Raw genomic sequence first — 21,988 nt, 5'->3', positions numbered from 1 at the left:
TAGTGTGGTGCTTTTAGGGACCCAAGAGCACCAGGAGAGGCCAATGTCAGCTGAGGAGCCAACCTTGAACATGCCAAGTGCTGTCTGCCAGTCCAGAATCCAGAAGGCCCAGAGTGAGGGAGAAAAACCTGCCTTGCAAGCATGTGACTTCAATTCGCCCTAATCGGCACCATAGATACGGACCTTTGCAGCGAGGTGTTTTACCACAACAGGCAGAAAAAGAGAGCCCAGACTGGTCACAGTTCCTGGACACAATAGGGTTGCATGTCACCAACTTGCTCGCTGCCCTGCTTTCCACTTTGCTCCAGTGCTTTCGCTCGTATACTGCATACTGACCTTCGGCAAGTAACCTGGCACAACAGAAAGGTTCACATTTAAATTCTGCACAGTTCAGTCAACTTTTAGTGGCTCACACTGAATGAAAACCAAGCACACTATTTATTTCTGCCATATGAACTGTTTCCAACTCTTTTATAAGCAACCTTTCGCTATGTGGTGGCTCGAAAATGAAAAGGATTTATGGTAATTTTTTTACATGCCTTTCTTACATGTCTCGGGTGGAAAACAATGATGTGGGACCCACAACAAGTGACACAGAAAACCAGCAAAGTGCGGGGAGGTTGAGCCTTAAATTGTGGTAACCAAAGCAGGTTTACTCAACTGCCAGACTGATCTGTCTTTTGTAAAACCTCCGCACAACAGCCCTGACAAAATGCTAACGGACATAGGCAAGCACGGCGAAAGCCTGTGTTGACAAATTTCAAAGTGTCTGCTGCCCAAAAGGTTACTTGTATACGGGCTAAACACAAGTGTCAGTGACCTGATACAAGGCCCAGGGCCTTGGAAGCTCCGGTCACACAGGTGTCAGCAAAAATCTATTTGCTGCAATGGCTTCAGAAAGGGCAGTTTTAAAATCACACAAATCTCGAAAAATAAAACCATTGGGAATGCTTAGAGCTGGGGTGTACAACTTTATATGTCTGTGGCATATAGATCCTCACAGCAGGACCCTTGTTTTCATTCTCAAGAGCTTCTACAGGCCAAGAACAACAAAACAAATCGGTGCGGGAACTGAACCAGCCTTGTAATCATTTTGCTCGCCTTAAAAAGGGCAATTTAACAAGTTTTGACACTTACCGGGTACCGACATGTTTGTAAACATTTTTTCCAGGCAAGAACCACCAGTTGTAGCCAGAAACCTGCGCTGCTGGGGCTTTGAGAGCATGATTTTGTCCAGCTGCAAGTCAATAAATCCACTTTCATCAACAGTTATAGCAAATTTACTGTGTTTGAAGCCTCGCAAGGCCTTGTCTAAGTGTAATTGGGTGTCCTGCAATGCAAACAAATCATTTTTAAGGCCTAACAGCAAGCCAAGAGCTGCAAAAAGTCTTTTAATGCATAAAAACGACGGCCCCCACTAGCGTTTTAAAAAATTCATTTAAAAACCGTCAGTTGGCGCGGTCATAGTGCAAGAGCCATCGTCATCACACAAAGATCGTATGCGCACATCGTACTTTAACCGAACGGAAGCAATCCATAATTAATTAAAAACGCAATTTAAACGCTTTTGCAAGATAATTTTTCAAGTTTTAGTATCATTGATACACGCTGCAACCATTTTCAAGCATATTTTATGCGAATTTGCCTTCGAATCGGTTTGACCGTTACCGTTAATTAGTCACAAAACGCTTGTATTTTTTGGTAATTTTCGATTGATTTGATTGATTTAAAGCCGACTCACCGGACAAAAACGTCCTGATTAAAAAAAGGAAAACTGCACCCCCCGCCGATCACAAAAAACTTGTGGTCTCCAACTCGAGTGGGCGCCAAAACCAATCGCCGCTGCTATGGAGACGGCGTCCCTGCCTAATTGGGTTTTGGGGGGGGGGTTTGGGGTAAGCGAGCTCTATCTTGGTGCGCTAAAGGTCCAGTCCTGCTCAGAGCACTTGTTGGCAGGCTCCAAACCAACAAAAGCACCCCGATCTTCCTCCCTGACGCAGATTTGAGCTGTTTTCAAAACAGCTCCTAAACTAATTTTCAGCCAAAGATATTTCCGGTTCAAAAGCACCCCCACTCTTAATTTTTCCTCCAATAGAACAACCAAAAAATTCTCTTTCCAACCATACCAATTTTCAGCACACAAGCAGTTGCCAATCGTGATTTATTGCACACCAAAACAGGGTAAATTTAAAGAAAACAAAATTAAAAACTATAGTTAATTTTAGCAAAAATTTTACAAAACATGAACTGATACAATGAAATCTATGTCAATCCACAGAATAAAGAACAATAAAGAAAAAAATCACCACCAAAATTGCCAAAAGAGGATTTGAAAAATGACACATTTTGACGAAGCTGTTTTAGTGTGCTCATGCAGCAAATCACTTAATTGCAATAGGATACACTTGAAATTAGAAATAAACAATTGTGTTCAGTCACCCAAGACCCTTTCCTGGTTGAAATGCCAGCCTTGCAGCCCGCAGCACACACAAATTGCAATACAGATGGCAAAAAGCCTAATCGAAAGCAAAAATGATTTCAATTGAGGTGCAAAGTGTTTTATTTGAATGAAAAATAGCCCTGGGGCCATTGAAAGCCGGTACTGATTGAACGGGGATTCACTTCAGCTTGGGCACAGGTCATTTTAAATCACAATTCAACAAAAACAACAAATGGCAATGCTTTGCAGCAAATGCTGTCGGTCAGCACATGTGCTGCTGCTTGCTGTAGTGTGGTGCTTTTAGGGACCCAAGAGCACCAGGAGAGGCCAATGTCAGCTGAGGAGCCAACCTTGAACATGCCAAGTGCTGTCTGCCAGTCCAGAATCCAGAAGGCCCAGAGTGAGGGAGAAAAACCTGCCTTGCAAGCATGTGACTTCAATTCGCCCTAATCGGCACCATAGATACGGACCTTTGCAGCGAGGTGTTTTACCACAACAGGCAGAAAAAGAGAGCCCAGACTGGTCACAGTTCCTGGACACAATAGGGTTGCATGTCACCAACTTGCTCGCTGCCCTGCTTTCCACTTTGCTCCAGTGCTTTCGCTTGTATACTGCATACTGACCTTCGGCAAGTAACCTGGCACAACAGAAAGGTTCACATTTAAATTCTGCACAGTTCAGTCAACTTTTAGTGGCTCACACTGAATGAAAACCAAGCACACTATTTATTTCTGCCATATGAACTGTTTCCAACTCTTTTATAAGCAACCTTTCGCTATGTGGTGGCTCGAAAATGAAAAGGATTTATGGTAATTTTTTTACATGCCTTTCTTACATGTCTCGGGTGGAAAACAATGATGTGGGACCCACAACAAGTGACACAGAAAACCAGCAAAGTGCGGGGAGGTTGAGCCTTAAATTGTGGTAACCAAAGCAGGTTTACTCAACTGCCAGACTGATCTGTCTTTTGTAAAACCTCCGCACAACAGCCCTGACAAAATGCTAACGGACATAGGCAAGCACGGCGAAAGCCTGTGTTGACAAATTTCAAAGTGTCTGCTGCCCAAAAGGTTACTTGTATACGGGCTAAACACAAGTGTCAGTGACCTGATACAAGGCCCAGGGCCTTGGAAGCTCCGGTCACACAGGTGTCAGCAAAAATCTATTTGCTGCAATGGCTTCAGAAAGGGCAGTTTTAAAATCACACAAATCTCGAAAAATAAAACCATTGGGAATGCTTAGAGCTGGGGTGTACAACTTTATATGTCTGTGGCATATAGATCCTCACAGCAGGACCCTTGTTTTCATTCTCAAGAGCTTCTACAGGCCAAGAACAACAAAACAAATCGGTGCGGGAACTGAACCAGCCTTGTAATCATTTTGCTCGCCTTAAAAAGGGCAATTTAACAAGTTTTGACACTTACCGGGTACCGACATGTTTGTAAACATTTTTTCCAGGCAAGAACCACCAGTTGTAGCCAGAAACCTGCGCTGCTGGGGCTTTGAGAGCATGATTTTGTCCAGCTGCAAGTCAATAAATCCACTTTCATCAACAGTTATAGCAAATTTACTGTGTTTGAAGCCTCGCAAGGCCTTGTCTAAGTGTAATTGGGTGTCCTGCAATGCAAACAAATCATTTTTAAGGCCTAACAGCAAGCCAAGAGCTGCAAAAAGTCTTTTAATGCATAAAAACGACGGCCCCCACTAGCGTTTTAAAAAATTCATTTAAAAACCGTCAGTTGGCGCGGTCATAGTGCAAGAGCCATCGTCATCACACAAAGATCGTATGCGCACATCGTACTTTAACCGAACGGAAGCAATCCATAATTAATTAAAAACGCAATTTAAACGCTTTTGCAAGATAATTTTTCAAGTTTTAGTATCATTGATACACGCTGCAACCATTTTCAAGCATATTTTATGCGAATTTGCCTTCGAATCGGTTTGACCGTTACCGTTAATTAGTCACAAAACGCTTGTATTTTTTGGTAATTTTCGATTTATTTGATTGATTTAAAGCCGACTCACCGGACAAAAACGTCCTGATTAAAAAAAGGAAAACTGCACCCCCCGCCGATCACAAAAAACTTGTGGTCTCCAACTCGAGTGGGCGCCAAAACCAATCGCCGCTGCTATGGAGACGGCGTCCCTGCCTAATTGGGTTTTGGGGGGGGGTTTGGGGTAAGCGAGCTCTATCTTGGTGCGCTAAAGGTCCAGTCCTGCTCAGAGCACTTGTTGGCAGGCTCCAAACCAACAAAAGCACCCCGATCTTCCTCCCTGACGCAGATTTGAGCTGTTTTCAAAACAGCTCCTAAACTAATTTTCAGCCAAAGATATTTCCGGTTCAAAAGCAACCCCACTCTTAATTTTTCCTCCAATAGAACAACCAAAAAATTCTCTTTCCAACCATACCAATTTTCAGCACACAAGCAGTTGCCAATCGTGATTTATTGCACACCGAAACAGGGTAAATTTAAAGAAAACAAAATTAAAAACTATAGTTAATTTTAGCAAACATTTTACAAAACATGAACTGATACAATGAAATCTATGTCAATCCACAGAATAAAGAACAATAAAGAAAAAAATCACCACCAAAATTGCCAAAAGAGGATTTGAAAAATGACACATTTTGACGAAGCTGTTTTAGTGTGCTCATGCAGCAAATCACTTAATTGCAATAGGATACACTTGAAATTAGAAATAAACAATTGTGTTCAGTCACCCAAGACCCTTTCCTGGTTGAAATGCCAGCCTTGCAGCCCGCAGCACACACAAATTGCAATACAGATGGCAAAAAGCCTAATCGAAAGCAAAAATGATTTCAATTGAGGTGCAAAGTGTTTTATTTGAATGAAAAATAGCCCTGGGGCCATTGAAAGCCGGTACTGATTGAACGGGGATTCACTTCAGCTTGGGCACAGGTCATTTTAAATCACAATTCAACAAAAACAACAAATGGCAATGCTTTGCAGCAAATGCTGTCGGTCAGCACATGTGCTGCTGCTTGCTGTAGTGTGGTGCTTTTAGGGACCCAAGAGCACCAGGAGAGGCCAATGTCAGCTGAGGAGCCAACCTTGAACATGCCAAGTGCTGTCTGCCAGTCCAGAATCCAGAAGGCCCAGAGTGAGGGAGAAAAACCTGCCTTGCAAGCATGTGACTTCAATTCGCCCTAATCGGCACCATAGATACGGACCTTTGCAGCGAGGTGTTTTACCACAACAGGCAGAAAAAGAGAGCCCAGACTGGTCACAGTTCCTGGACACAATAGGGTTGCATGTCACCAACTTGCTCGCTGCCCTGCTTTCCACTTTGCTCCAGTGCTTTCGCTCGTATACTGCATACTGACCTTCGGCAAGTAACCTGGCACAACAGAAAGGTTCACATTTAAATTCTGCACAGTTCAGTCAACTTTTAGTGGCTCACACTGAATGAAAACCAAGCACACTATTTATTTCTGCCATATGAACTGTTTCCAACTCTTTTATAAGCAACCTTTCGCTATGTGGTGGCTCGAAAATGAAAAGGATTTATGGTAATTTTTTTACATGCCTTTCTTACATGTCTCGGGTGGAAAACAATGATGTGGGACCCACAACAAGTGACACAGAAAACCAGCAAAGTGCGGGGAGGTTGAGCCTTAAATTGTGGTAACCAAAGCAGGTTTACTCAACTGCCAGACTGATCTGTCTTTTGTAAAACCTCCGCACAACAGCCCTGACAAAATGCTAACGGACATAGGCAAGCACGGCGAAAGCCTGTGTTGACAAATTTCAAAGTGTCTGCTGCCCAAAAGGTTACTTGTATACGGGCTAAACACAAGTGTCAGTGACCTGATACAAGGCCCAGGGCCTTGGAAGCTCCGGTCACACAGGTGTCAGCAAAAATCTATTTGCTGCAATGGCTTCAGAAAGGGCAGTTTTAAAATCACACAAATCTCGAAAAATAAAACCATTGGGAATGCTTAGAGCTGGGGTGTACAACTTTATATGTCTGTGGCATATAGATCCTCACAGCAGGACCCTTGTTTTCATTCTCAAGAGCTTCTACAGGCCAAGAACAACAAAACAAATCGGTGCGGGAACTGAACCAGCCTTGTAATCATTTTGCTCGCCTTAAAAAGGGCAATTTAACAAGTTTTGACACTTACCGGGTACCGACATGTTTGTAAACATTTTTTCCAGGCAAGAACCACCAGTTGTAGCCAGAAACCTGCGCTGCTGGGGCTTTGAGAGCATGATTTTGTCCAGCTGCAAGTCAATAAATCCACTTTCATCAACAGTTATAGCAAATTTACTGTGTTTGAAGCCTCGCAAGGCCTTGTCTAAGTGTAATTGGGTGTCCTGCAATGCAAACAAATCATTTTTAAGGCCTAACAGCAAGCCAAGAGCTGCAAAAAGTCTTTTAATGCATAAAAACGACGGCCCCCACTAGCGTTTTAAAAAATTCATTTAAAAACCGTCAGTTGGCGCGGTCATAGTGCAAGAGCCATCGTCATCACACAAAGATCGTATGCGCACATCGTACTTTAACCGAACGGAAGCAATCCATAATTAATTAAAAACGCAATTTAAACGCTTTTGCAAGATAATTTTTCAAGTTTTAGTATCATTGATACACGCTGCAACCATTTTCAAGCATATTTTATGCGAATTTGCCTTCGAATCGGTTTGACCGTTACCGTTAATTAGTCACAAAACGCTTGTATTTTTTGGTAATTTTCGATTTATTTGATTGATTTAAAGCCGACTCACCGGACAAAAACGTCCTGATTAAAAAAAGGAAAACTGCACCCCCCGCCGATCACAAAAAACTTGTGGTCTCCAACTCGAGTGGGCGCCAAAACCAATCGCCGCTGCTATGGAGACGGCGTCCCTGCCTAATTGGGTTTTGGGGGGGGGGTTTGGGGTAAGCGAGCTCTATCTTGGTGCGCTAAAGGTCCAGTCCTGCTCAGAGCACTTGTTGGCAGGCTCCAAACCAACAAAAGCACCCCGATCTTCCTCCCTGACGCAGATTTGAGCTGTTTTCAAAACAGCTCCTAAACTAATTTTCAGCCAAAGATATTTCCGGTTCAAAAGCAACCCCACTCTTAATTTTTCCTCCAATAGAACAACCAAAAAATTCTCTTTCCAACCATACCAATTTTCAGCACACAAGCAGTTGCCAATCGTGATTTATTGCACACCGAAACAGGGTAAATTTAAAGAAAACAAAATTAAAAACTATAGTTAATTTTAGCAAACATTTTACAAAACATGAACTGATACAATGAAATCTATGTCAATCCACAGAATAAAGAACAATAAAGAAAAAAATCACCACCAAAATTGCCAAAAGAGGATTTGAAAAATGACACATTTTGACGAAGCTGTTTTAGTGTGCTCATGCAGCAAATCACTTAATTGCAATAGGATACACTTGAAATTAGAAATAAACAATTGTGTTCAGTCACCCAAGACCCTTTCCTGGTTGAAATGCCAGCCTTGCAGCCCGCAGCACACACAAATTGCAATACAGATGGCAAAAAGCCTAATCGAAAGCAAAAATGATTTCAATTGAGGTGCAAAGTGTTTTATTTGAATGAAAAATAGCCCTGGGGCCATTGAAAGCCGGTACTGATTGAACGGGGATTCACTTCAGCTTGGGCACAGGTCATTTTAAATCACAATTCAACAAAAACAACAAATGGCAATGCTTTGCAGCAAATGCTGTCGGTCAGCACATGTGCTGCTGCTTGCTGTAGTGTGGTGCTTTTAGGGACCCAAGAGCACCAGGAGAGGCCAATGTCAGCTGAGGAGCCAACCTTGAACATGCCAAGTGCTGTCTGCCAGTCCAGAATCCAGAAGGCCCAGAGTGAGGGAGAAAAACCTGCCTTGCAAGCATGTGACTTCAATTCGCCCTAATCGGCACCATAGATACGGACCTTTGCAGCGAGGTGTTTTACCACAACAGGCAGAAAAAGAGAGCCCAGACTGGTCACAGTTCCTGGACACAATAGGGTTGCATGTCACCAACTTGCTCGCTGCCCTGCTTTCCACTTTGCTCCAGTGCTTTCGCTCGTATACTGCATACTGACCTTCGGCAAGTAACCTGGCACAACAGAAAGGTTCACATTTAAATTCTGCACAGTTCAGTCAACTTTTAGTGGCTCACACTGAATGAAAACCAAGCACACTATTTATTTCTGCCATATGAACTGTTTCCAACTCTTTTATAAGCAACCTTTCGCTATGTGGTGGCTCGAAAATGAAAAGGATTTATGGTAATTTTTTTACATGCCTTTCTTACATGTCTCGGGTGGAAAACAATGATGTGGGACCCACAACAAGTGACACAGAAAACCAGCAAAGTGCGGGGAGGTTGAGCCTTAAATTGTGGTAACCAAAGCAGGTTTACTCAACTGCCAGACTGATCTGTCTTTTGTAAAACCTCCGCACAACAGCCCTGACAAAATGCTAACGGACATAGGCAAGCACGGCGAAAGCCTGTGTTGACAAATTTCAAAGTGTCTGCTGCCCAAAAGGTTACTTGTATACGGGCTAAACACAAGTGTCAGTGACCTGATACAAGGCCCAGGGCCTTGGAAGCTCCGGTCACACAGGTGTCAGCAAAAATCTATTTGCTGCAATGGCTTCAGAAAGGGCAGTTTTAAAATCACACAAATCTCGAAAAATAAAACCATTGGGAATGCTTAGAGCTGGGGTGTACAACTTTATATGTCTGTGGCATATAGATCCTCACAGCAGGACCCTTGTTTTCATTCTCAAGAGCTTCTACAGGCCAAGAACAACAAAACAAATCGGTGCGGGAACTGAACCAGCCTTGTAATCATTTTGCTCGCCTTAAAAAGGGCAATTTAACAAGTTTTGACACTTACCGGGTACCGACATGTTTGTAAACATTTTTTCCAGGCACGAACCACCAGTTGTAGCCAGAAACCTGCGCTGCTGGGGCTTTGAGAGCATGATTTTGTCCAGCTGCAAGTCAATAAATCCACTTTCATCAACAGTTATAGCAAATTTACTGTGTTTGAAGCCTCGCAAGGCCTTGTCGAAGTGTAATTGGGTGTCCTGCAATGCAAACAAATCATTTTTAAGGCCTAACAGCAAGCCAAGAGCTGCAAAAAGTCTTTTAATGCATAAAAACGACGGCCCCCACTAGCGTTTTAAAAAATTCATTTAAAAACCGTCAGTTGGCGCGGTCATAGTGCAAGAGCCATCGTCATCACACAAAGATCGTATGCGCACATCGTACTTTAACCGAACGGAAGCAATCCATAATTAATTAAAAACGCAATTTAAACGCTTTTGCAAGATAATTTTTCAAGTTTTAGTATCATTGATACACGCTGCAACCATTTTCAAGCATATTTTATGCGAATTTGCCTTCGAATCGGTTTGACCGTTACCGTTAATTAGTCACAAAACGCTTGTATTTTTTGGTAATTTTTGATTTATTTGATTGATTTAAAGCCGACTCACCGGACAAAAACGTCCTGATTAAAAAAAGGAAAACTGCACCCCCCGCCGATCACAAAAAACTTGTGGTCTCCAACTCGAGTGGGCGCCAAAACCAATCGCCGCTGCTATGGAGACGGCGTCCCTGCCTAATTGGGTTTTGGGGGGGGTTTTGGGGTAAGCGAGCTCTATCTTGGTGCGCTAAAGGTCCAGTCCTGCTCAGAGCACTTGTTGGCAGGCTCCAAACCAACAAAAGCACCCCGATCTTCCTCCCTGACGCAGATTTGAGCTGTTTTCAAAACAGCTCCTAAACTAATTTTCAGCCAAAGATATTTCCGGTTTAAAAGCACCCCCACTCTTAATTTTTCCTCCAATAGAACAACCAAAAAATTCTCTTTCCAACCATACCAATTTTCAGCACACAAGCAGTTGCCAATCGTGATTTATTGCACACCGAAACAGGGTAAATTTAAAGAAAACAAAATTAAAAACTATAGTTAATTTTAGCAAAAATTTTACAAAACATGAACTGATACAATGAAATCTATGTCAATCCACAGAATAAAGAACAATAAAGAAAAAAATCACCACCAAAATTGCCAAAAGAGGATTTGAAAAATGACACATTTTGACGAAGCTGTTTTAGTGTGCTCATGCAGCAAATCACTTAATTGCAATAGGATACACTTGAAATTAGAAATAAACAATTGTGTTCAGTCACCCAAGACCCTTTCCTGGTTGAAATGCCAGCCTTGCAGCCCGCAGCACACACAAATTGCAATACAGATGGCAAAAAGCCTAATCGAAAGCAAAAATGATTTCAATTGAGGTGCAAAGTGTTTTATTTGAATGAAAAATAGCCCTGGGGCCATTGAAAACCGGTACTGATTGAACGGGGATTCACTTCAGCTTGGGCACAGGTCATTTTAAATCACAATTCAACAAAAACAACAAATGGCAATGCTTTGCAGCAAATGCTGTCGGTCAGCACATGTGCTGCTGCTTGCTGTAGTGTGGTGCTTTTAGGGACCCAAGAGCACCAGGAGAGGCCAATGTCAGCTGAGGAGCCAACCTTGAACATGCCAAGTGCTGTCTGCCAGTCCAGAATCCAGAAGGCCCAGAGTGAGGGAGAAAAACCTGCCTTGCAAGCATGTGACTTCAATTCGCCCTAATCGGCACCATAGATACGGACCTTTGCAGCGAGGTGTTTTACCACAACAGGCAGAAAAAGAGAGCCCAGACTGGTCACAGTTCCTGGACACAATAGGGTTGCATGTCACCAACTTGCTCGCTGCCCTGCTTTCCACTTTGCTCCAGTGCTTTCGCTCGTATACTGCATACTGACCTTCGGCAAGTAACCTGGCACAACAGAAAGGTTCACATTTAAATTCTGCACAGTTCAGTCAACTTTTAGTGGCTCACACTGAATGAAAACCAAGCACACTATTTATTTCTGCCATATGAACTGTTTCCAACTCTTTTATAAGCAACCTTTCGCTATGTGGTGGCTCGAAAATGAAAAGGATTTATGGTAATTTTTTTACATGCCTTTCTTACATGTCTCGGGTGGAAAACAATGATGTGGGACCCACAACAAGTGACACAGAAAACCAGCAAAGTGCGGGGAGGTTGAGCCTTAAATTGTGGTAACCAAAGCAGGTTTACTCAACTGCCAGACTGATCTGTCTTTTGTAAAACCTCCGCACAACAGCCCTGACAAAATGCTAACGGACATAGGCAAGCACGGCGAAAGCCTGTGTTGACAAATTTCAAAGTGTCTGCTGCCCAAAAGGTTACTTGTATACGGGCTAAACACAAGTGTCAGTGACCTGATACAAGGCCCAGGGCCTTGGAAGCTCCGGTCACACAGGTGTCAGCAAAAATCTATTTGCTGCAATGGCTTCAGAAAGGGCAGTTTCAAAATCACACAAATCTCGAAAAATAAAACCATTGGGAATGCTTAGAGCTGGGGTGTACAACTTTATATGTCTGTGGCATATAGATCCTCACAGCAGGACCCTTGTTTTCATTCTCAAGAGCTTCTACAGGCCAAGAACAACAAAACAAATCGGTGCGGGAACTGAACCAGCCTTGTAATCATTTTGCTCGCCTTAAAAAGGGCAATTTAACAAGTTTTGACACTTACCGGGTACCGACATGTTTGTAAACATTTTTTCCAGGCAAGAACCACCAGTTGTAGCCAGAAACCTGCGCTGCTGGGGCTTTGAGAGCATGATTTTGTCCAGCTGCAAGTCAATAAATCCACTTTCATCAACAGTTATAGCAAATTTACTGTGTTTGAAGCCTCGCAAGGCCTTGTCTAAGTGTAATTGGGTGTCCTGCAATGCAAACAAATCATTTTTAAGGCCTAACAGCAAGCCAAGAGCTGCAAAAAGTCTTTTAATGCATAAAAACGACGGCCCCCACTAGCGTTTTAAAAAATTCATTTAAAAACCGTCAGTTGGCGCGGTCATAGTGCAAGAGCCATCGTCATCACACAAAGATCGTATGCGCACATCGTACTTTAACCGAACGGAAGCAATCCATAATTAATTAAAAACGCAATTTAAACGCTTTTGCAAGATAATTTTTCAAGTTTTAGTATCATTGATACACGCTGCAACCATTTTCAAGCATATTTTATGCGAATTTGCCTTCGAATCGGTTTGACCGTTACCGTTAATTAGTCACAAAACGCTTGTATTTTTTGGTAATTTTCGATTGATTTGATTGATTTAAAGCCGACTCACCGGACAAAAACGTCCTGATTAAAAAAAGGAAAACTGCACCCCCCGCCGATCACAAAAAACTTGTGGTCTCCAACTCGAGTGGGCGCCAAAACCAATCGCCGCTGCTATGGAGACGGCGTCCCTGCCTAATTGGGTTTTGGGGGGGTTTTGGGGGTAAGCGAGCTCTATCTTGGTGCGCTAAAGGTCCAGTCCTGCTCAGAGCACTTGTTGGCAGGCTCCAAACCAACAAAAGCACCCCGATCTTCCTCCCTGACGCAGATTTGAGCTGTTTTCAAAACAGCTCCTAAACTAATTTTCAGCCAAAGATATTTCCGGTTCAAAAGCACCCCCACTCTTAATTTTTCCTCCAATAGAACAACCAAAAAATTCTCTTTCCAACCATACCAATTTTCAGCACACAAGCAGTTGCCAATCGTGATTTATTGCACACCGAAACAGGGTAAATTTAAAGAAAACAAAATTAAAAACTATAGTTAATTTTAGCAAAAATTTTACAAAACATGAACTGATACAATGAAATCTATGTCAATCCACAGAATAAAGAACAATAAAGAAAAAAATCACCACCAAAATTGCCAAAAGAGGATTTGAAAAATGACACATTTTGACGAAGCTGTTTTAGTGTGCTCATGCAGCAAATCACTTAATTGCAATAGGATACACTTGAAATTAGAAATAAACAATTGTGTTCAGTCACCCAAGACCCTTTCCTGGTTGAAATGCCAGCCTTGCAGCCCGCAGCACACACAAATTGCAATACAGATGGCAAAAAGCCTAATCGAAAGCAAAAATGATTTCAATTGAGGTGCAAAGTGTTTTATTTGAATGAAAAATAGCCCTGGGGCCATTGAAAGCCGGTACTGATTGAACGGGGATTCACTTCAGCTTGGGCACAGGTCATTTTAAATCACAATTCAACAAAAACAACAAATGGCAATGCTTTGCAGCAAATGCTGTCGGTCAGCACATGTGCTGCTGCTTGCTGTAGTGTGGTGCTTTTAGGGACCCAAGAGCACCAGGAGAGGCCAATGTCAGCTGAGGAGCCAACCTTGAACATGCCAAGTGCTGTCTGCCAGTCCAGAATCCAGAAGGCCCAGAGTGAGGGAGAAAAACCTGCCTTGCAAGCATGTGACTTCAATTCGCCCTAATCGGCACCATAGATACGGACCTTTGCAGCGAGGTGTTTTACCACAACAGGCAGAAAAAGAGAGCCCAGACTGGTCACAGTTCCTGGACACAATAGGGTTGCATGTCACCAACTTGCTCGCTGCCCTGCTTTCCACTTTGCTCCAGTGCTTTCGCTCGTATACTGCATACTGACCTTCGGCAAGTAACCTGGCACAACAGAAAGGTTCACATTTAAATTCTGCACAGTTCAGTCAACTTTTAGTGGCTCACACTGAATGAAAACCAAGCACACTATTTATTTCTGCCATATGAACTGTTTCCAACTCTTTTATAAGCAACCTTTCGCTATGTGGTGGCTCGAAAATGAAAAGGATTTATGGTAATTTTTTTACATGCCTTTCTTACATGTCTCGGGTGGAAAACAATGATGTGGGACCCACAACAAGTGACACAGAAAACCAGCAAAGTGCGGGGAGGTTGAGCCTTAAATTGTGGTAACCAAAGCAGGTTTACTCAACTGCCAGACTGATCTGTCTTTTGTAAAACCTCCGCACAACAGCCCTGACAAAATGCTAACGGACATAGGCAAGCACGGCGAAAGCCTGTGTTGACAAATTTCAAAGTGTCTGCTGCCCAAAAGGTTACTTGTATACGGGCTAAACACAAGTGTCAGTGACCTGATACAAGGCCCAGGGCCTTGGAAGCTCCGGTCACACAGGTGTCAGCAAAAATCTATTTGCTGCAATGGCTTCAGAAAGGGCAGTTTTAAAATCACACAAATCTCGAAAAATAAAACCATTGGGAATGCTTAGAGCTGGGGTGTACAACTTTATATGTCTGTGGCATATAGATCCTCACAGCAGGACCCTTGTTTTCATTCTCAAGAGCTTCTACAGGCCAAGAACAACAAAACAAATCGGTGCGGGAACTGAACCAGCCTTGTAATCATTTTGCTCGCCTTAAAAAGGGCAATTTAACAAGTTTTGACACTTACCGGGTACCGACATGTTTGTAAACATTTTTTCCAGGCAAGAACCACCAGTTGTAGCCAGAAACCTGCGCTGCTGGGGCTTTGAGAGCATGATTTTGTCCAGCTGCAAGTCAATAAATCCACTTTCATCAACAGTTATAGCAAATTTACTGTGTTTGAAGCCTCGCAAGGCCTTGTCTAAGTGTAATTGGGTGTCCTGCAATGCAAACAAATCATTTTTAAGGCCTAACAGCAAGCCAAGAGCTGCAAAAAGTCTTTTAATGCATAAAAACGACGGCCCCCACTAGCGTTTTAAAAAATTCATTTAAAAACCGTCAGTTGGCGCGGTCATAGTGCAAGAGCCATCGTCATCACACAAAGATCGTATGCGCACATCGTACTTTAACCGAACGGAAGCAATCCATAATTAATTAAAAACGCAATTTAAACGCTTTTGCAAGATAATTTTTCAAGTTTTAGTATCATTGATACACGCTGCAACCATTTTCAAGCATATTTTATGCGAATTTGCCTTCGAATCGGTTTGACCGTTACCGTTAATTAGTCACAAAACGCTTGTATTTTTTGGTAATTTTCGATTGATTTGATTGATTTAAAGCCGACTCACCGGACAAAAACGTCCTGATTAAAAAAAGGAAAACTGCACCCCCCGCCGATCACAAAAAACTTGTGGTCTCCAACTCGAGTGGGCGCCAAAACCAATCGCCGCTGCTATGGAGACGGCGTCCCTGCCTAATTGGGTTTTGGGGGGGGGTTTGGGGTAAGCGAGCTCTATCTTGGTGCGCTAAAGGTCCAGTCCTGCTCAGAGCACTTGTTGGCAGGCTCCAAACCAACAAAAGCACCCCGATCTTCCTCCCTGACGCAGATTTGAGCTGTTTTCAAAACAGCTCCTAAACTAATTTTCAGCCAAAGATATTTCCGGTTCAAAAGCAACCCCACTCTTAATTTTTCCTCCAATAGAACAACCAAAAAATTCTCTTTCCAACCATACCAATTTTCAGCACACAAGCAGTTGCCAATCGTGATTTATTGCACACCGAAACAGGGTAAATTTAAAGAAAACAAAATTAAAAACTATAGTTAATTTTAGCAAACATTTTACAAAACATGAACTGATACAATGAAATCTATGTCAATCCACAGAATAAAGAACAATAAAGAAAAAAATCACCACCAAAATTGCCAAAAGAGGATTTGAAAAATGACACATTTTGACGAAGCTGTTTTAGTGTGCTCATGCAGCAAATCACGTAATTGCAATAGGATACACTTGAAATTAGAAATAAACAATTGTGTTCAGTCACCCAAGACCCTTTCCTGGTTGAAATGCCAGCCTTGCAGCCCGCAGCACACACAAATTGCAATACAGATGGCAAAAAGCCTAATCGAAAGCAAAAATGATTTCAATTGAGGTGCAAAGTGTTTTATTTGAATGAAAAATAGCCCTGGGGCCATTGAAAGCCGGTACTGATTGAACGGGGATTCACTTCAGCTTGGGCACAGGTCATTTTAAATCACAATTCAACAAAAACAACAAATGGCAATGCTTTGCAGCAAATGCTGTCGGTCAGCACATGTGCTGCTGCTTGCTGTAGTGTGGTGCTTTTAGGGACCCAAGAGCACCAGGAGAGGCCAATGTCAGCTGAGGAGCCAACCTTGAACATGCCAAGTGCTGTCTGCCAGTCCAGAATCCAGAAGGCCCAGAGTGAGGGAGAAAAACCTGCCTTGCAAGCATGTGACTTCAATTCGCCCTAATCGGCACCATAGATACGGACCTTTGCAGCGAGGTGTTTTACCACAACAGGCAGAAAAAGAGAGCCCAGACTGGTCACAGTTCCTGGACACAATAGGGTTGCATGTCACCAACTTGCTCGCTGCCCTGCTTTCCACTTTGCTCCAGTGCTTTCGCTCGTATACTGCATACTGACCTTCGGCAAGTAACCTGGCACAACAGAAAGGTTCACATTTAAATTCTGCACAGTTCAGTCAACTTTTAGTGGCTCACACTGAATGAAAACCAAGCACACTATTTATTTCTGCCATATGAACTGTTTCCAACTCTTTTATAAGCAACCTTTCGCTATGTGGTGGCTCGAAAATGAAAAGGATTTATGGTAATTTTTTTACATGCCTTTCTTACATGTCTCGGGTGGAAAACAATGATGTGGGACCCACAACAAGTGACACAGAAAACCAGCAAAGTGCGGGGAGGTTGAGCCTTAAATTGTGGTAACCAAAGCAGGTTTACTCAACTGCCAGACTGATCTGTCTTTTGTAAAACCTCCGCACAACAGCCCTGACAAAATGCTAACGGACATAGGCAAGCACGGCGAAAGCCTGTGTTGACAAATTTCAAAGTGTCTGCTGCCCAAAAGGTTACTTGTATACGGGCTAAACACAAGTGTCAGTGACCTGATACAAGGCCCAGGGCCTTGGAAGCTCCGGTCACACAGGTGTCAGCAAAAATCTATTTGCTGCAATGGCTTCAGAAAGGGCAGTTTTAAAATCACACAAATCTCGAAAAATAAAACCATTGGGAATGCTTAGAGCTGGGGTGTACAACTTTATATGTCTGTGGCATATAGATCCTCACAGCAGGACCCTTGTTTTCATTCTCAAGAGCTTCTACAGGCCAAGAACAACAAAACAAATCGGTGCGGGAACTGAACCAGCCTTGTAATCATTTTGCTCGCCTTAAAAAGGGCAATTTAACAAGTTTTGACACTTACCGGGTACCGACATGTTTGTAAACATTTTTTCCAGGCAAGAACCACCAGTTGTAGCCAGAAACCTGCGCTGCTGGGGCTTTGAGAGCATGATTTTGTCCAGCTGCAAGTCAATAAATCCACTTTCATCAACAGTTATAGCAAATTTACTGTGTTTGAAGCCTCGCAAGGCCTTGTCTAAGTGTAATTGGGTGTCCTGCAATGCAAACAAATCATTTTTAAGGCCTAACAGCAAGCCAAGAGCTGCAAAAAGTCTTTTAATGCATAAAAACGACGGCCCCCACTAGCGTTTTAAAAAATTCATTTAAAAACCGTCAGTTGGCGCGGTCATAGTGCAAGAGCCATCGTCATCACACAAAGATCGTATGCGCACATCGTACTTTAACCGAACGGAAGCAATCCATAATTAATTAAAAACGCAATTTAAACGCTTTTGCAAGATAATTTTTCAAGTTTTAGTATCATTGATACACGCTGCAACCATTTTCAAGCATATTTTATGCGAATTTGCCTTCGAATCGGTTTGACCGTTACCGTTAATTAGTCACAAAACGCTTGTATTTTTTGGTAATTTTCGATTGATTTGATTGATTTAAAGCCGACTCACCGGACAAAAACGTCCTGATTAAAAAAAGGAAAACTGCACCCCCCGCCGATCACAAAAAACTTGTGGTCTCCAACTCGAGTGGGCGCCAAAACCAATCGCCGCTGCTATGGAGACGGCGTCCCTGCCTAATTGGGTTTTGGGGGGGGGGGTTTGGGGTAAGCGAGCTCTATCTTGGTGCGCTAAAGGTCCAGTCCTGCTCAGAGCACTTGTTGGCAGGCTCCAAACCAACAAAAGCACCCCGATCTTCCTCCCTGACGCAGATTTGAGCTGTTTTCAAAACAGCTCCTAAACTAATTTTCAGCCAAAGATATTTCCGGTTCAAAAGCAACCCCACTCTTAATTTTTCCTCCAATAGAACAACCAAAAAATTCTCTTTCCAACCATACCAATTTTCAGCACACAAGCAGTTGCCAATCGTGATTTATTGCACACCGAAACAGGGTAAATTTAAAGAAAACAAAATTAAAAACTATAGTTAATTTTAGCAAAAATTTTACAAAACATGAACTGATACAATGAAATCTATGTCAATCCACAGAATAAAGAACAATAAAGAAAAAAATCACCACCAAAATTGCCAAAAGAGGATTTGAAAAATGACACATTTTGACGAAGCTGTTTTAGTGTGCTCATGCAGCAAATCACTTAATTGCAATAGGATACACTTGAAATTAGAAATAAACAATTGTGTTCAGTCACCCAAGACCCTTTCCTGGTTGAAATGCCAGCCTTGCAGCCCGCAGCACACACAAATTGCAATACAGATGGCAAAAAGCCTAATCGAAAGCAAAAATGATTTCAATTGAGGTGCAAAGTGTTTTATTTGAATGAAAAATAGCCCTGGGGGCATTGAAAAATGGTACTGATTGAACGGGGATTCACTTCAGCTTGGGCACAGGTCATTTTAAAATCACAATTCAACAAAAACAACAAATGGCAATGCTTTGCAGCAAATGCTGTTGGTCAGCACATGTGCTGCTGCTTGCTGTAGTGTGGTGCTTTTAGGGACCCAAGAGCACCAGGAGAGGCCAATGTCAGCTGAGGAGCCAACCTTGAACATGCCAAGTGCTGTCTGCCAGTCCAGAATCCAGAAGGCCCAGAGTGAGGGAGAAAAACCTGCCTTGCAAGCATGTGACTTCAATTCGCCCTAATCGGCACCATAGATACGGACCTTTGCAGCGAGGTGTTTTACCACAACAGGCAGAAAAAGAGAGCCCAGACTGGTCACAGTTCCTGGACACAATAGGGTTGCATGTCACCAACTTGCTCGCTGCCCTGCTTTCCACTTTGCTCCAGTGCTTTCGCTTGTATACTGCATACTGACCTTCGGCAAGTAACCTGGCACAACAGAAAGGTTCACATTTAAATTCTGCACAGTTCAGTCAACTTTTAGTGGCTCACACTGAATGAAAACCAAGCACACTATTTATTTCTGCCATATGAACTGTTTCCAACTCTTTTATAAGCAACCTTTCGCTATGTGGTGGCTCGAAAATAAAAAGGATTTATGGTAATTTTTTTACATGCCTTTCTTACATGTCTCGGGTGGAAAACAATGATGTGGGACCCACAACAAGTGACACAGAAAACCAGCAAAGTGCGGGGAGGTTGAGCCTTAAATTGTGGTAACCAAAGCAGGTTTACTCAACTGCCAGACTGATCTGTCTTTTGTAAAACCTCCGCACAACAGCCCTGACAAAATGCTAACGGACATAGGCAAGCACGGCGAAAGCCTGTGTTGACAAATTTCAAAGTGTCTGCTGCCCAAAAGGTTACTTGTATACGGGCTAAACACAAGTGTCAGTGACCTGATACAAGGCCCAGGGCCTTGGAAGCTCCGGTCACACAGGTGTCAGCAAAAATCTATTTGCTGCAATGGCTTCAGAAAGGGCAGTTTTAAAATCACACAAATCTCGAAAAATAAAACCATTGGGAATGCTTAGAGCTGGGGTGTACAACTTTATATGTCTGTGGCATATAGATCCTCACAGCAGGACCCTTGTTTTCATTCTCAAGAGCTTCTACAGGCCAAGAACAACAAAACAAATCGGTGCGGGAACTGAACCAGCCTTGTAATCATTTTGCTCGCCTTAAAAAGGGCAATTTAACAAGTTTTGACACTTACCGGGTACCGACATGTTTGTAAACATTTTTTCCAGGCACGAACCACCAGTTGTAGCCAGAAACCTGCGCTGCTGGGGCTTTGAGAGCATGATTTTGTCCAGCTGCAAGTCAATAAATCCACTTTCATCAACAGTTATAGCAAATTTACTGTGTTTGAAGCCTCGCAAGGCCTTGTCGAAGTGTAATTGGGTGTCCTGCAATGCAAACAAATCATTTTTAAGGCCTAACAGCAAGCCAAGAGCTGCAAAAAGTCTTTTAATGCATAAAAACGACGGCCCCCACTAGCGTTTTAAAAAATTCATTTAAAAACCGTCAGTTGGCGCGGTCATAGTGCAAGAGCCATCGTCATCACACAAAGATCGTATGCGCACATCGTACTTTAACCGAACGGAAGCAATCCATAATTAATTAAAAACGCAATTTAAACGCTTTTGCAAGATAATTTTTCAAGTTTTAGTATCATTGATACACGCTGCAACCATTTTCAAGCATATTTTATGCGAATTTGCCTTCGAATCGGTTTGACCGTTACCGTTAATTAGTCACAAAACGCTTGTATTTTTTGGTAATTTTCGATTGATTTGATTGATTTAAAGCCGACTCACCGGACAAAAACGTCCTGATTAAAAAAAGGAAAACTGCACCCCCCGCCGATCACAAAAAACTTGTGGTCTCCAACTCGAGTGGGCGCCAAAACCAATCGCCGCTGCTATGGAGACGGCGTCCCTGCCTAATTGGGTTTTGGGGGGGTTTTTGGGGTAAGCGAGCTCTATCTTGGTGCGCTAAAGGTCCAGTCCTGCTCAGAGCACTTGTTGGCAGGCTCCAAACCAACAAAAGCACCCCGATCTTCCTCCCTGACGCAGATTTGAGCTGTTTTCAAAACAGCTCCTAAACTAATTTTCAGCCAAAGATATTTCCGGTTCAAAAGCAACCCCACTCTTAATTTTTCCTCCAATAGAACAACCAAAAAATTCTCTTTCCAACCATACCAATTTTCAGCACACAAGCAGTTGCCAATCGTGATTTATTGCACACCGAAACAGGGTAAATTTAAAGAAAACAAAATTAAAAACTATAGTTAATTTTAGCAAAAATTTTACAAAACATGAACTGATACAATGAAATCTATGTCAATCCACAGAATAAAGAACAATAAAGAAAAAAATCACCACCAAAATTGCCAAAAGAGGATTTGAAAAATGACACATTTTGACGAAGCTGTTTTAGTGTGCTCATGCAGCAAATCACTTAATTGCAATAGGATACACTTGAAATTAGAAATAAACAATTGTGTTCAGTCACCCAAGACCCTTTCCTGGTTGAAATGCCAGCCTTGCAGCCCGCAGCACACACAAATTGCAATACAGATGGCAAAAAGCCTAATCGAAAGCAAAAATGATTTCAATTGAGGTGCAAAGTGTTTTATTTGAATGAAAAATAGCCCTGGGGGCATTGAAAAATGGTACTGATTGAACGGGGATTCACTTCAGCTTGGGCACAGGTCATTTTAAAATCACAATTCAACAAAAACAACAAATGGCAATGCTTTGCAGCAAATGCTGTTGGTCAGCACATGTGCTGCTGCTTGCTGTAGTGTGGTGCTTTTAGGGACCCAAGAGCACCAGGAGAGGCCAATGTCAGCTGAGGAGCCAACCTTGAACATGCCAAGTGCTGTCTGCCAGTCCAGAATCCAGAAGGCCCAGAGTGAGGGAGAAAAACCTGCCTTGCAAGCATGTGACTTCAATTCGCCCTAATCGGCACCATA

The sequence above is a fragment of the Phallusia mammillata genome, chromosome 3, assembly GCF_965637545.1.
Source record: "Phallusia mammillata chromosome 3, kaPhaMamm4.hap1.1, whole genome shotgun sequence".
Classification (NCBI taxonomy): domain Eukaryota; kingdom Metazoa; phylum Chordata; class Ascidiacea; order Phlebobranchia; family Ascidiidae; genus Phallusia; species Phallusia mammillata.
Note: the sequence above shows the minus strand (reverse complement) of the source record.